General features: G+C 47.3%; 1 pseudogene; it reads left to right on the top strand.

Moving 5' to 3' along the window:
- The first annotated feature begins 8,128 nt into the window (after positions 1 to 8,128).
- LOC132345683 (endogenous retrovirus group PABLB member 1 Env polyprotein-like) lies at positions 8,129 to 14,007 on the top strand (annotated as a pseudogene).

The following is a 14,007-nucleotide window of genomic DNA, read 5'->3' as shown; positions in this document are numbered from 1 at the left end:
AGTAATTATTGATAGGTATATTCTTTTTAAATTGTTATTTATTTATTTATTCTTGGCTGCACTGGGTCTTCCTTACTGCACAGGGATTTTCTCTAGCTGTAGGTGAAAGGTTGTTGCTGAAGAATGAAAGACACCGGGATTCTTGGCCTCCGGAAGAGAAAAACTCAACCCAGGGCCAGAGACGAGGCTTGATCGCTCAGAGCTTTTGTGTGATAAAGTTTTATTAAAGTATAAAAGACATAGAGAAAGCTTCCGACAGAGACATCAGAAAGGGGCAGAAAGAGTGCCCCCTGCTAGTCTTTGCTGCTGCTGCTGCTGCTGCTAAGTTGCTTTAGTCGTGTCCAACTCTGTGCGACCCCATGGACTGCAGCCTACCAGGCTCCTCCGACCATGGGATTTTCCGGGCAACAGTACTGGAGTAGGGTGCCATTGCCTTCTCCCCTGCTAGTCTTTAGCTGGATGTTATATAGCTACTAGCAGTCTGCTAATTAAATAAAGAAAAATGTCTCAAAACTCAGAGAATGGCACCAGGTGAGTCATCCCAGGCCATAAACCGATGGACCTGAATCTTGAAGAAAGGCAGATTACCATACAATATTTCATTAACATAGATTAGGAGAACAGTGTGTAACATACTGTTTGTCAAGTTGGTTCTGAGCTTAAATCTAACCCTTTAGGCCGAACCGACTTGAAGATAGTACATTAACATAGCTTAAGACAAATATTTCCATAAGAAAAATGCACTGGTTAGCTCAAGGTTTGAGAACAGTTAAGTTCAGGTGGAGCCAGGTGTCACGTTGGCAACACAGAATTTTAAGAGAAACCGCTTTTTAAATTTGTATAGAGAAGGGGGAAATGGCACTAGTTTGTTTCCTCCTGCTGCTTAAGAGAGAGAGAAAAAATGTCCAATACTTGCAGCCTATTTCCTCCGTTTGGAGACCCCTGGCCTTCCTGCTTGTTACCCTCTCATAGGGAGCGAGGACTTCTCTCTAGTTGTGGTGCATGGATTTCTCATTGCAGTGGCTTCTCTTTTTGCAGAGCACAGGCTCAGTAGTGGCACACAGGCTTAGTTGCCCCGAGGCATGTGGAATCTTCCTGGACCCAGGGATTGAACCTGTGTCCCCTGCCTCGGCAGGTGGATTCTTAACCACTGGGCTAGCAGGAAGTCCCTTCTATTCCCTCTGGAACATACTCTAAACAGGCTCTTACCTGCCACCCTATGAGAGCTGTTCAGTGTTATTCCATGTCTCCAAACCAGTCCCTCCCCACTGTCTCTCACCTACCAGCTCAGCCTGACTCTTCTTGAGGATGAAAGTGAAAGTCGCTCAGTCATGTCTGACTCTTTTTGACACCATGGACTATACATCCATGGAATTCTCCTGGCCAGAATACTGGAGGGGACAGCCATTCCCTTCTCCAGGGGATCTTCCCAACCCAGGGATTGAACCCGGATCTCCTGCATTGCAGGTGGATTCTTTACCAGCTGAGCTACCAGGGAATTAACAGGACAAAATGCAAACTTCCTAGAAGGGCCTTCTAGGCCCAATTAAACTTCCAGAGCCAATAATGAAATAGTGATTACCTTATGTCAAGCACTTACCACATGCAAGCAACTGTTCCATGTCCTTTTTTAACTGTATGATTCCATGTATTTTATTTTTTTAATGTGTTTCTTTTACTATTATTAATATTTGACTTTGTCAGGTTGTTTCCTGCCCTTTTGACATATTAACTCATTTATTCCTCACAACAGCCCTGGAAGGGAAATGTGTTAGCAATATCTCCATTTTATAGATGCCGCAACTTAAGCACAGAAAGGTTAAGGTGAAGGAGGAAACAGAACAGGCTCCGTCTTGAAAGAAGAACTCCATCTTGGGCTGGACGGTGGTCTTTGAGCTATATGCCCAGTATCTATGGAAACAACATACCAACTGGAAAGCCAGACCCCCCGGATGGAAGAGCCCCAGCTCGTACCTAGACTCGCCTTCACCTAAAAGAATATCCTAATTGTCAGGAGAAAAAAATCTCCTGGGTTCTGTGTGGTCTCAAAAATTTGAAGTGACGGACGTTAAAGCCCTCAGCGTGTCACAGCTCTCAGACAGGCCGTGTTATAGCTCTTGGACAGATCAGTGTTACAGCTCTGTGTTACAGCTCAGTTTTATTTAGAAAATAACTGGAAAATACATCCTCGAGGCATGAGGGCATGTTGACTCAAAGAGAGAGAGAACGAGTGTGTGCGGTGGGGAGAGAGACCCCCAGCCCTTTGGCTCCTCTTTTTATATGTTTTTTCCTCCCCCATGGGCCTGCCCTATGTAAATTGGGCTAGCCAGGAGTGTTGTTTATTCCACCTGAAGTCCTCACTCCAGTCTTCAGACGCCATTCTGGACTCCTTTTCCCTATTCTAACTACCTAACATTCTCCTCCTCAAGAGATGGGATGTTGGGAATTCTTTGGGAATAGGGGCATTGAGGCCACTCTGGCTACTTCCTGCTGAACTGGGATGGCGAGGGGTATTGGGCCTCCCCCTCTTGCTAGTCTCAGGCCTCAGAGTCCTTATAGCGGTGTCCATCTAAGGGTGACTTGTATTTTCCATGGTCAGCTGTAGATTTATATATCCTTGTGAACTGGTACTGCATGTTGTAGCTTGTTGACCTGGGCAGAGACAAAACAGGTTAGACGATTGATAGTACATGGAACAATCATAAGCAGCATCAATATGGCATAACAAGGACTAGTAGGGGCATTAACCAACTCCAAATTTCCATCGCCAGGATGGCTCAAGTCCTTCCTTGTTCAGGGATCAGAAGATCTATTGCCTGTCTGTTTTGGAGTACAACCCCTGCCAAGCTGTGTTGGCTCTTTAGAGCTGTCCTGAGAAATCTTACCCCCAGAAACTAGATTTTGAGGGTGTTCATTAGAATGACACTCATTTGTAGTTCTGAATAGGTATCTGAGATCTCCCAGAGGCTCATAGGTATATTGAATGTCCTCTTCTGTTTTCTTCCACGGCTTGACTCATAAGTAGTGAATCTAGGAGTCATGTCCTGGTACCTTGACTGCTGTGGGGATAGAAAATATTACAGGGTAGGGGCCCTTTCTTGTGGGCTTGAGTTGAGCCTTTGTGGACCCATCCTTCCAGACTTTAATTAGTACTTGAGTTCCTGGAGCATATAGTGGTGACTCCTTAGAATCTTTTGGGTCCTGGTTCACACCCCACGAGCATATATCCTGTTGGAATTGCCCAATGGCCATGGTATAAGACTGGAGGGTCTGAACCTCTGGATCTAGGAAGAGGTCACTGACATAAACAAAAGATCTCCCACATAGCATCTCATAAGGACTAAGACCAACCTGTTCCTAAGGGGTGATACCAGTGTGGGGGAGACCTATTGGTAAAGCCTCCTTCCATCCCATGGATGTCTCCTGGGTTATCTTTTTTTATTGCCGATTTTAAGAACTGGTTGGCTCTTTCTACTTTTCCTGAAGACTGAGGCCTCCAAGCACAATGGAGATAATAAGTTAATGCCCAATGCTTTAGAGACCCCTTAGGTGACCTTAGAAATAAATGATGTCCTGTTGTCAGTTTGTAATGACCTGGCAGACCAAATCTCGGAGTGATTTCATGGAGCAGCTTTTTTACCACCTCCTCAGCCCTCTCAGTCCAGGTGGGAAAGCCTTCAATCCATCCTGTGAATGTATCTATCATGACTAATAGGTATTTATACCCTTGAGAAACTGGCATCTGGGTGAAGTCCATCTGCGAGTCCTCTCCTGGGTAGGCCCCATGTCTTTGGACGGGCTGGCCAGCTGGGGTCTTCGAGCTCCTTTTGTTTAATTGGCAAGTGGGACAAGAGGAGACCACTTGCTTTGTAGTTGTTTGGAGGCCTGTTCCTCTGAAGGACCTTTCTAGTAATCTTTGGAGGGCCTTTTCCCCTAAATGAGTGGTGGCATGTCAGGAGTTAACCAACTTCCAGTGGAGGTTCCCAGACAGAAAAAGGAGTCCCCCTTTTTGGAACCACCCCATATGATCTTCTTGAAAGCCCTCGCTTTTAGCTTTAAGAGTCTCACCTTCAGTATATGAAAGAGTTTCTGGCAAATTAGTCTGTGGAACTAAGGTGGCCACCCCTATTAGGTCATTGTTCTGTAATGCTACACTCTTAGCTGCCTGATCGGCTGCGTGGTTCCCTCATGCCACTTTCGTGCTCCCTTTTTGGTGTCCTTTACAATGGGAGACTGAAACCTCAGTGGGCAGATGGGCTGCCTCCAAGAGTCTAAGAATTTGATCACCATATTTGATTGGGGACCCTCGGGTAGTACTTGACAGTGGCCCCTTTCTTTCCAAATAGCAGCATGTGCAGGTAGCACCAGAAAGGCATACTTGGAGTCAGTGTAAATGGCTCCTCTTTTTCCTTTTCCCAGCTCTAAGGCTCAAGTCAGGGCTATGAGCTCAGCTAATTGGGCTGAAGTACCTGGTGGCAGAGGTTTAGCCTCTATGGTCTCAAAACTAGAGACTACTGCATACCCGGCTCTTCTTTTTCCATCCAAGACAAAGCTGCTTCCATCAGTGTACCCGATTTCCTCGGGATTGGTCAAAGGATCTTCTGACAATCCCTCTCCGGGTTTTGTCCAGTGGGCCAAGGTTTCTAGGCAAGAGTGAAAGGGGAGAGAGCCCTCGGGGGTAGGGAGGAGGGTGGCTGGGTTAAGAACCTCACAAGGGGATATAGTGAGTCCTGGATTTTCCATCAGCACTGCTTGATATCTGAGGATTCTTTGATCAGACATCCATACTGACCTCTCCCATTTAGGAGTTGTTTCACTTCAGTTGTTTCACTTGGTGGCTGGTAAAAATAGTTTGCCCCCAAATGAGAGTTTTAAAGAATCTTCTATCAGGATTGCAATAGCGGCAAGATTTCGAAGGCAGGGGGGCCAGCCTCGGGGGGTTGGGTAGAGCCTCTTGGATAAGTAAGCTACAGGCTGGATCTCAAATCCCAACCTTTGAGTTAACACTCCCAAGGCTATTCCCTCTCTTTCATGAACATAAAGTTGGGATGCTTTTTCTGGGTCTGGCAACCTCAAGGCAGGTGCCTAAGTTAAGCTTTGTTTTAGTGTAGCCTCTGCCTTCTTTTGAGGAGTTTCCCACATCAGTGGGATTGAATCATCCCGTCCCTTTGAGCTGGGCATTTAGACCATAGTTGGGTATCCAGACTCTACAATACCCAGTTAGCCCCAGGAAAGCTCGCAATTGTTTTCGAGTCGTGGGGGAGGGCAACTGGAGGATTCCTTGTACCCGATCAGAGGACAGCCTCCTGGACCCGTGTGTAATCTGAACTCCCAGGTAAGTGACCTTTGTCTTGACCATCTGTGCCTTAGCAAGGGAGACTTTATATCCCCTCTCTGCCAAAAAGTTTAGAACCTGAATTGCATGTTGTTGGGCATTTTTCTCATCTGGAGAGCAGATTAGTTGGTCATCTACATATTGTAATATTTTCCTATTAGGTCCCAGGTTCAGATCTAGGAGATCTCGGCTAAGAGCCTGTCCAAACAGGTGGGGGCTATCTCTGAACCCCTGAAGTAATACTGTCCAAGTCATCTGTTGGTGTTTTTCTCCTGGGGCCTCCCACTCGAAGGCAAAAAGGTATTGGGATTCTTTAGCCAGTGGTGTGCAAAAAAATGCATCTTTGAGACCCAAGACTGTAAACTGCTTGGCACTGGGTGGGATTTCCCCCAAGATTACATAGGGAGGGTACTGTGGGATGGAGGGGGACTACAGCTTCATTTATGATCCGGAGATCTTGAACCATGCGCCAGGTTCCGTCCTTCTTCTTTACTGAGAGGTAAAGAAGGGTGTTACAGGGTGAAGTGGTGGGTACCAATAGCCCACAAGCAAGGAATTTATTTATTAAAGGCTGTAGTCCCTCCCAAGCCTCTCTTCTGAGGGGATATTGTTCCCGGTTGGGAAACAATAGGATCTCAGAGGACAATGATGACCAGTTCAGCTTGGTGGGCTCATCCAGGAATCCCCTGGTCCCACACCTGGGGGTTAATTTTGTCCTCTCATAGTTTTTGGTCCCTCCCTATTGAAGGTGTAATGGGTTCTTTAGTAGTAACCAGGAGCTGTAGGGCTCTAGGGGCTGAAAAGCTTCCCATCACAAGGGTGGTCCCCAGTTTAGTGTGTATATCTCTTCCCAGTAAGGGAGTAGGGCACTCAGGGACCACCAGAAACTGGTGGGAAAATATTTGTCCATCCCAGCAACAAAGAAGAGCTCGGGTGAATCTTTTAGTAGTTGTTTTTCCTGTAGCACCCAAAATGGTACGGGTTTGGGAGGAGAAGCCTCTGGAGTAGGAAGTCAGGATAAAGTAGGTAACCCTGTGTCAACCAAGAAATCTCAGGCCTACCTGCCACATCCAGTTGCACCCTTGGCTCCAGCCCCATGATGGTTATCTGTGAGAGGTGGGCTGGCTGGAGCGGGCCTCTTCAGTCCTGTTGAACCATCCTGAGGGAAGGCTTGGCACTTGACCTTGAGGCTCTTGGGTCCCAAGGACAGAGTGCTGCCCAGTCTCCCAGTTGATGGCATTTGTAGCAAGCCATTATAGGAGACTTGTCAAGGTTTGGACACTCTTTGGCCCAATGTCCTGCCTGTCTACAGATTAACATTTGTCTCATGCCTTGTCCTTGAAGGACTCAGGGTTTGCCATAGGGCTTCTCTGGAGGGCAGCCAACATCTGGGCATGCCTTGTCTCTTTCCTTTCATCCCTCTCCTGGGCCTTGGCCTCCTTCTCCTGTTCTCTGTTATAAAAGGTATTGGTGGCTGTCTTGACCATCTCATCTAAAGAGGAAGCAGGGTTCTGTTACTGTAGCTGTTGCAGCTTTATTCTGATATCTGATGCACATTGGGACAGGAATTTGTCCTTTAAAATCACCTGTCCCTCGTAAGAGTCTAAGTCCAGATTGGTAAACTTTTGGAAGGTCTCTTTTAGTCTTTCCAGAAAGGCAATGGTGTTTCACTGGGCTCCTGAGTTATTGCTGAGACTGGGCACAGTCCCACAAGTAATAGGCTTCCTTCTATTTCCATGGGTGAACTCCCTTAGGGAAGTCTTTCTGAAGCTTATCTTACCCAGTACTGTTGCAACCTGAGAGCCAGGTGTCCCCGGGTCAGGGTATAGATCCCCAGACAGGCTGAGGCGTGACAGCCTCCTGGAGATTGAATCCTTGGGCAGGTCAAGGCAGGTCGGCCTCCCGAGAATTGGGTCCCTGGGCAGATCAAGGCATGATGACCTCCTGGGACCCCTGGACTGGTGGATCCCCAAGCATGTTGAGGCGTGACAAACTTTCGAGAACAAGATCCCTAGGCAGGTCAAGGCAGGTTGAGCTCCTGGAACCCCCAGACTGGAGTTGGGTGTCCCCAAGGTCTCCAGCATGACCACTGCTGGGTAGGATTAAGGGGTTGTAATTTTAACTCATTACCAGTTCGTTCACCACAGATGCAAATAGATACCATGATGTAAAGCAATCCAAGCCTGTGCCTGAGACTGGGAAACAGTGAAACAGTCATAAACCTTATCCTCTTACTGCTCTGAGGGATTTAAGTCATTGATTTCTTCCCCTAGTCCTCCATTAGAACAGGTTAGGTTATCTCCCTAAGGCAACTGTCTCCCTAGCCTCATGGCTAGGGTTAACTCAAGACCCTCCTGCTTGGACAAGGTTATGTATCTGGAAGGGAAAGGGAAAAATATTAATGGCACAAAAATTGACTGATGATAAAAAAAAAAAAAAAGAAGAAGAAGAAATTCTTCAGGATTTGGATGGGGATGACTTGCCCCCTCCTCCGTACTGGATGATGACACGCCCACCACCCAGTGCTCCACCAGGAACAGAGGCCACCTTAATGCCCGATCCAGGGCCAGGTGAAGTTCCTGCACCAGCCGCTGCTCCTCTGTCAACTCTCCTGGAGATAGTAGAGCCGCCATTTTGGCAGGCTCCGGTCCCAGTGATGGTGACTTCTGGTCAACGCCCCCAGGACTCCACCTCAGCCGGACCTCCTAGACTGTATCCACCTCTCCCGGTGAGTACTGATGGGAAAGGGGAAGAAAACACAGGAATTAGACAGAGGCTGCACTCCGCCAAGGAACAGAGGGAAAGAACCCCACTACAGATGCCCCTCAGAGAGCTACAACAGCCTCCGGTTCAGGACGCATGTGGGCACTACCATCTGCCCCCATAGCCTATTATTACCAGCCATTTTCCTCTACGGATATATTAAACTGACAGAGACACACTCCATCGTAGTCAGAGGAGCCACAAGCCATGATTAGGCTAATGGAGACTATTTTTCGAACCCACCTGTCATCCTACATGGGATGACATAATCCAACTACTAGTCTTCCTTTTCAGCACTGAGGAAAGACACAGGATCCTAACTGAGGCCAGAAAATGGTTAAGAGAAATGGCACCATAAGCATCCCAGAGCGTACTGCAAACCTGCAGTGGTGGGCAGAACTAGCCACCCCCGATAAGAGGGAGGCCCAACTGGGACTGTAACACAGAAGAAGGGAGGGGCCACCCGAAGAGATATTGGGTGGCTATTTTCCAAAGTCTTATGAGGGGGGCCCGAAAACCTATGAGTATGGCAAAACCCTCTGAAGTGATTCAAAGGGAAAGTCAATCACCCTCCGAGTTCTACGAAAGCCTGTGCAAAGCCTATATACTTTATACGCCAATAGATCCAGAGGCTGCTGGGTCTCAGATGGTGATAAATGCAGCCTTTGTATCGCAAGCCTACCCCGAAAATGTCAGATGGGGGGACACCAAGTGACTCATGAATTTTTATACATCCCTGAATGCCCAGTACCTTTGTTGGGAAGAGACTTGCTGTCTAAATTGGGGGCACAAGTGACCTTTCCCCTCACGAAAGACCCACTCTTCAAGTGGGCTCAACCACCTATTTACTCTTCCTCTCAGTAACCCCTCAAGATGAATGGAGGTTGCACAATATCCAGGAAGGGAAACCGAATGGGCTAAACAGTCGAGAGGGAGAGTTAACTCAACAATTCCCTGAGTCTGAGTGGAAGATAACACCTCCAGGCTTGCAAAACAAGTCCCACTGGTAATAGAACTCAAACCCGGTACAATTATGTCAGCACCCGCCGTGGGCCTGCCAGACCTTGCGAAGCTGTTTATTCTTCACGTGACTGAAAAGGACAAGGTGGCTATGAGAGTGTTGTCCCAGACTATGGGGACATGGGACAGACTCGTGGCTTATCTCCCGAAACGGCTGGACAACGTTGCCACTGGGTGGCTGGGATGCTTACGGGCAGTTGCTGCAGTTGCCTTACTGGTTCGGGAGGCAACCAAGCTGACTTTGGGCCAAGATTTGATCACAAAAGTCCTACATGAGGTCAATACTCTCCTGCGAGGGGACCCCCATAAATGGCTGTTGACATCCCAGATTATTCAATACCAGGGACTGCTATGTGAAAACCTCCATGTTACTATTGAGCCTCGTCAGGCCCTGAATCCGGCCACTCTCCTTCCTGTGGGAGAAGGTGGACCCTCACATGATTGCAAGGAAATATGCCAGCAGACCTGACTTGAGAGACCAGCTAATCCCGGACCCAGATTTGATCCTGTACACCAACGGCGCCAGCCTGGTGAAACAAGGACAACAATTGTCGGGATATGCAGTAGTCATGGAAGAAACCGTCGTTGAGGCTAGCTCTCTGCCATCACACCGGTCTGCTCAACGGGCCAAACTATATGCTCTAATCCAGACCCTCAGCTGTCAAAAGGTAAGGAGACAAACATTTACTCAGACTCCAAGTATGCTTTTGCCACACCACATGTAACAGGGATCTGTATAAGGAGAGAGGCCTTTTGACAGCTAGTGAAAAGATATTAAAAACAAGGAAGAACTTCTGACCCTATTAGATGCTGTCTGGGAACCAGAAAGGGCTGTAGTCATACACCGCCAAGGACATCAATAAGAGGATACCCCTCAGGCTCAGGGAAACAGACTGGCAGATAAGACCACTAAACAAGCAGCTGAGGGCTTGGGGGTGACAAGTGAAGCCCCTATTAAAGTTCTCCTATTGGCGGAGCTGCCTGAGCTAACACTGGGCTCTCCAAAATACACTGAAGCCCAAAACCAAGTAGCCAAAGCAGAAGGGGCCATCAAGACTGAAAAGGGATGGTGGGAATTGCCAAGTGGCAAATTATTGGTACTGGAGGATCTGGCACCCACTCTGGTAAGCCAAACACACCAAGCGACCCACCTAGGCCATGATAAACTGGAAAAGCCAATTCAAAAATATTTCTTGATTCCCCGCCTCTCTTCCCTATGTAGGACAGAATCTCAGAATTGCACTGCCTGCTCACAGGTCAATGCTGCCTGTCGGCACAGACAAAAACCTCCAGGAGTTCAGCTAAAAGGCAGGCTGCCCTTTGAACACCTGGAAGTGGACTTCACTGAAATGAAACCTCACAGACCCTACCATTACCTGCTGGTCACGGTATGTACGTTCTCAGGATGGGTAGAAGCTTTTCCTACCCTTACTGAAAGAGCCTCAGAAGTAGCCCAGTTCCTGCTTAGGGAGATAGTTCCTAGATTTGGATTTCCTACCAGCATCGTATCAGACAATGGCCTGGCTTTTGTAGCTGATTTAGTACAACAAGGAAGCAAAACTTTTAGTGGAAATTACCTACAGCATATAAGCCCCAGAGTTCTGGGATGGTGGAAGGAACCAACCAGACTCTTAAAGAGACACTCTCCAAGTGGATCATAGAGACTGACTGCTCCTGGATGGACTTGTTTCCGATGGCTCTGCTCAGATTCAGGATGACCCCATGGTCCCTTGGCTCTTCTCTGTACGAAACTGTGTATGGGAGGCCCCTCCCATAATAAAACAGGTGTCAACAAATTTGCCTCAGGAAGGGGAGATTTTTGGCTCCAAAATCACTGCGGATGGTGACTGCAGCCATGAAATTAGAAGACACTCCTTGGAAGGAAAGTTATGACCAACCTAGATAGCATATTCAAAAGCAGAGACATTACTTTGCCAACAAAGGTCCATCTAGTCAAGGCTATGGTTTTTCCTGTGGTCATGTATGGATGTGAGAGTTGAACTGTGAAGAAGGCTGAGCACCGAAGAACTGATGCTTTTGAACTGTGGTGTTGGAGAAGACTCTTGAGAGTCCCTTGGACTGCAAGGAAATCCAACCAGTCCATTCTGAAGGAGATCAGCCCTGGGATTTCTTTGGAGGGAATGATGCTAAAGCTGAAACTCCAGTACTTTGGCCACCTCATGCAAAGAGTTGACCCATTGGAAAAGACTCTGATGCTGGGAGGGATTGGGGGCAGGAGGAGAAGGGGACGACAGAGGATGAGATGGCTGGATGGCATCACTGACTCAATGGACGTGAGTCTGAGTGAACTCCGGGAGTTGGTGATGGACAGGGAGGCCTGGCGTGCTGCGCTTCATGCGGTCATGAAGAGTCAGACACAACTGAGCGACTGAACTGAACTGAAGGGGAGACGAGATTTCACAGCAGGTGGAACAACTGGGTAAGGTAATAAATCAGGTAGCTAAGTTTGTACCAAAAAAGGTGCTGTTCCCCCTTGGGGAACAGATTCACGAATTTGTGCCCTAGGATCAGGTGTGGGTCAAGGACTGGAAACACGACTCCTTGGCCCACGTCCATATACTGTTGTAACCACCCCTACTGCAGTTAAAGTTGCATGTGTCACTCCCTTGGATCCACCACATGAGGATGAAGAGAACATACCATACAGACCCAGAAAACTCTGAGTGGACTGAGCAGAGGGACCCCACTGACCCTCGAGATACTAAGATCATCCTTAAGAAGAAGAAGGAAAAGAAGATTCCGGACGAGCCCCTTCAGGATGAAGCCACATAATCAACTCCTGCCGCTTGGCCTCATCAACGTGATTTTGAGTTTAACTTCCGTTTCAACTCAGGACAATGTTTTCATCTCACAGGCACATTCCTACATGGACTTCAACAACACCTCCAACTGCCGGGTATGTGGGGCTATGCCTCTGTCTGTGATGGATGGATTCCTTGGTGGGTGTCACCACTCCACCAAGGAGATTTTAAACCACTCTGCTCTTTTCTGGGACAACAAAAAGAGACTTTCCTTTCTCTTGTCAATCATAATCTCTCCCTGCTCTCTTGATGTAAGCCAGATCTACAGTCAATAGACTCGGGTCATGGGGTTACATTTGATATAAACACCAGTTTCATAGAAGTAACAAAAGCCTATCCTTTATATTTAAAGAACAAAAAGGAGAAAAGCTCCCTGACCACCAAGGGAGGACAGGCCTCTAGGTATGTTGAACAATTCTACCAAGTCGGGGATGAATATTTCTGGATGACCCCAGAAAAGGGTCAATTAATTACTCCTCCCACTATATGCTGGGAACAAAAAGAACAAAGGGTAGGGTTTGGGGACTGTCCATTATACCCAAAAGAACTAAAATACATGGGGCATCTATCCCCCAATGTAAATGAACATTCGAGGTCACATACCACCCCAACCAGTCCATCCATTGGCCAGGCTCTGATTGGCAATATAACCCTGGAATCCACTGGGTGGCACCCAGTGGAACCCAATGGCTTTGTGGACCTAACCTTTGTCCTTGGTTATCAACCGGCTAGGTAGGCCGCTGCACACTGGGATTCGCTTTTGCCCATGGCAGCATAAAGCCTAACCTACAACAAGCCCCGGTAAATCTACCTGGTTTATGTGCTAGGTGGACAAGGTCTGTGTTTCAGTGGTATGAGTGCTGCCGTATTCGTACCTTCTCTAGGGACAACAGAGATTGCGATTAAAGTAGAAGCCTTGACTAATTTCACAAAACAGGCCCTCCTAGATGGTGCTAAAGCCATCAAAGTCTTAAATGAAGAACAAATCCAAATAAGAAAAGTGGTAATTCAAAGTAGAATGGCTTTGGACATGCTCACAGCTGCTCAAGGAGGGACCTGTGCTGTAATTAAGGTTGAATGTTATGTATATATTCCTGGTTTATCTGGCAATGTATCAGCTGCTTTAGATGACATGAAAAACCAGGTAAAAGCAATGTCAAATAAAAACATTCCTTTCTGGACTTCAGTCCTATCTTGGGTGAAGGGTGATTGGTGGAAAACTTACTATGTTTACCGTTGTTATAGTTGCCTTGATAGTTCTGCTTTGTGGACCCTGCATTTTACAATGAATTATGAACTTTGTAACCCAAAGGTTGGTGTCATTCTCCCAAATTAGCGGCCAGAGAGCTAGGGTGCAATATATCCCTATGAGTGATGCTCATACTATGAGATAAGAGCATCAAGGCGGGGAGTGAAGGAGGAAACAGACAGAACAGGCTCCATCTTGAAAGCAGGACTCCATCTTGGGCAGGACTGTGGACTTTGAGCTATACCCCAGTATCTATGGAAACAGCATACCAACTGGAAAACCAGACCCCCTGGGTGGAAGAGCCCCAGGGCTCGTACCTAGACTCTCTGTCACCTAAAAGAATACCCTAATTATCTGTGTAACTGAATAGAATCATAAATTCTATTATGCTTATTGGGGTATGACCACAGGCCTATTGATAATTGTCCACTGTTAACTACCTAGGCTTAAGGCATACAAATCAGGGTTAACTTTGATTATATCTTTCTTTTCCTTTGTTCAGACTAGTTTCAGAGAATTGGGGAAGGTGGGTTTGAGCATGTACACTTAGGGTATATAAGGTTTTCACAAAAACTGGTCGGGGTCCTTGACTAAGAGGAGACTCTGCCTTGGGCCCGCCGGTGTAATAAACTGCACTCCCCCATCTGCATTGTCCTTCTGAGTGAGTTTGTTTCCCAGAACACCTGGCTACAACAAAGGAACTTACCCAAGGTTGCACAGCTTGTAAGTGATAGAGGCAGAATGTCACAGCACTGCCTGTGACTCCAGACTGGGAGCACCTCAAAAATGGGCACTGTGCTTCAACCATATGGCTCCTT

This window comes from Bos taurus, chromosome 7 (assembly GCF_002263795.3).
Source record: "Bos taurus isolate L1 Dominette 01449 registration number 42190680 breed Hereford chromosome 7, ARS-UCD2.0, whole genome shotgun sequence".
Taxonomy (NCBI): Eukaryota; Metazoa; Chordata; class Mammalia; order Artiodactyla; family Bovidae; genus Bos; species Bos taurus.
Note: the sequence above shows the minus strand (reverse complement) of the source record. Positions and strands in the feature narration are given on the sequence as shown.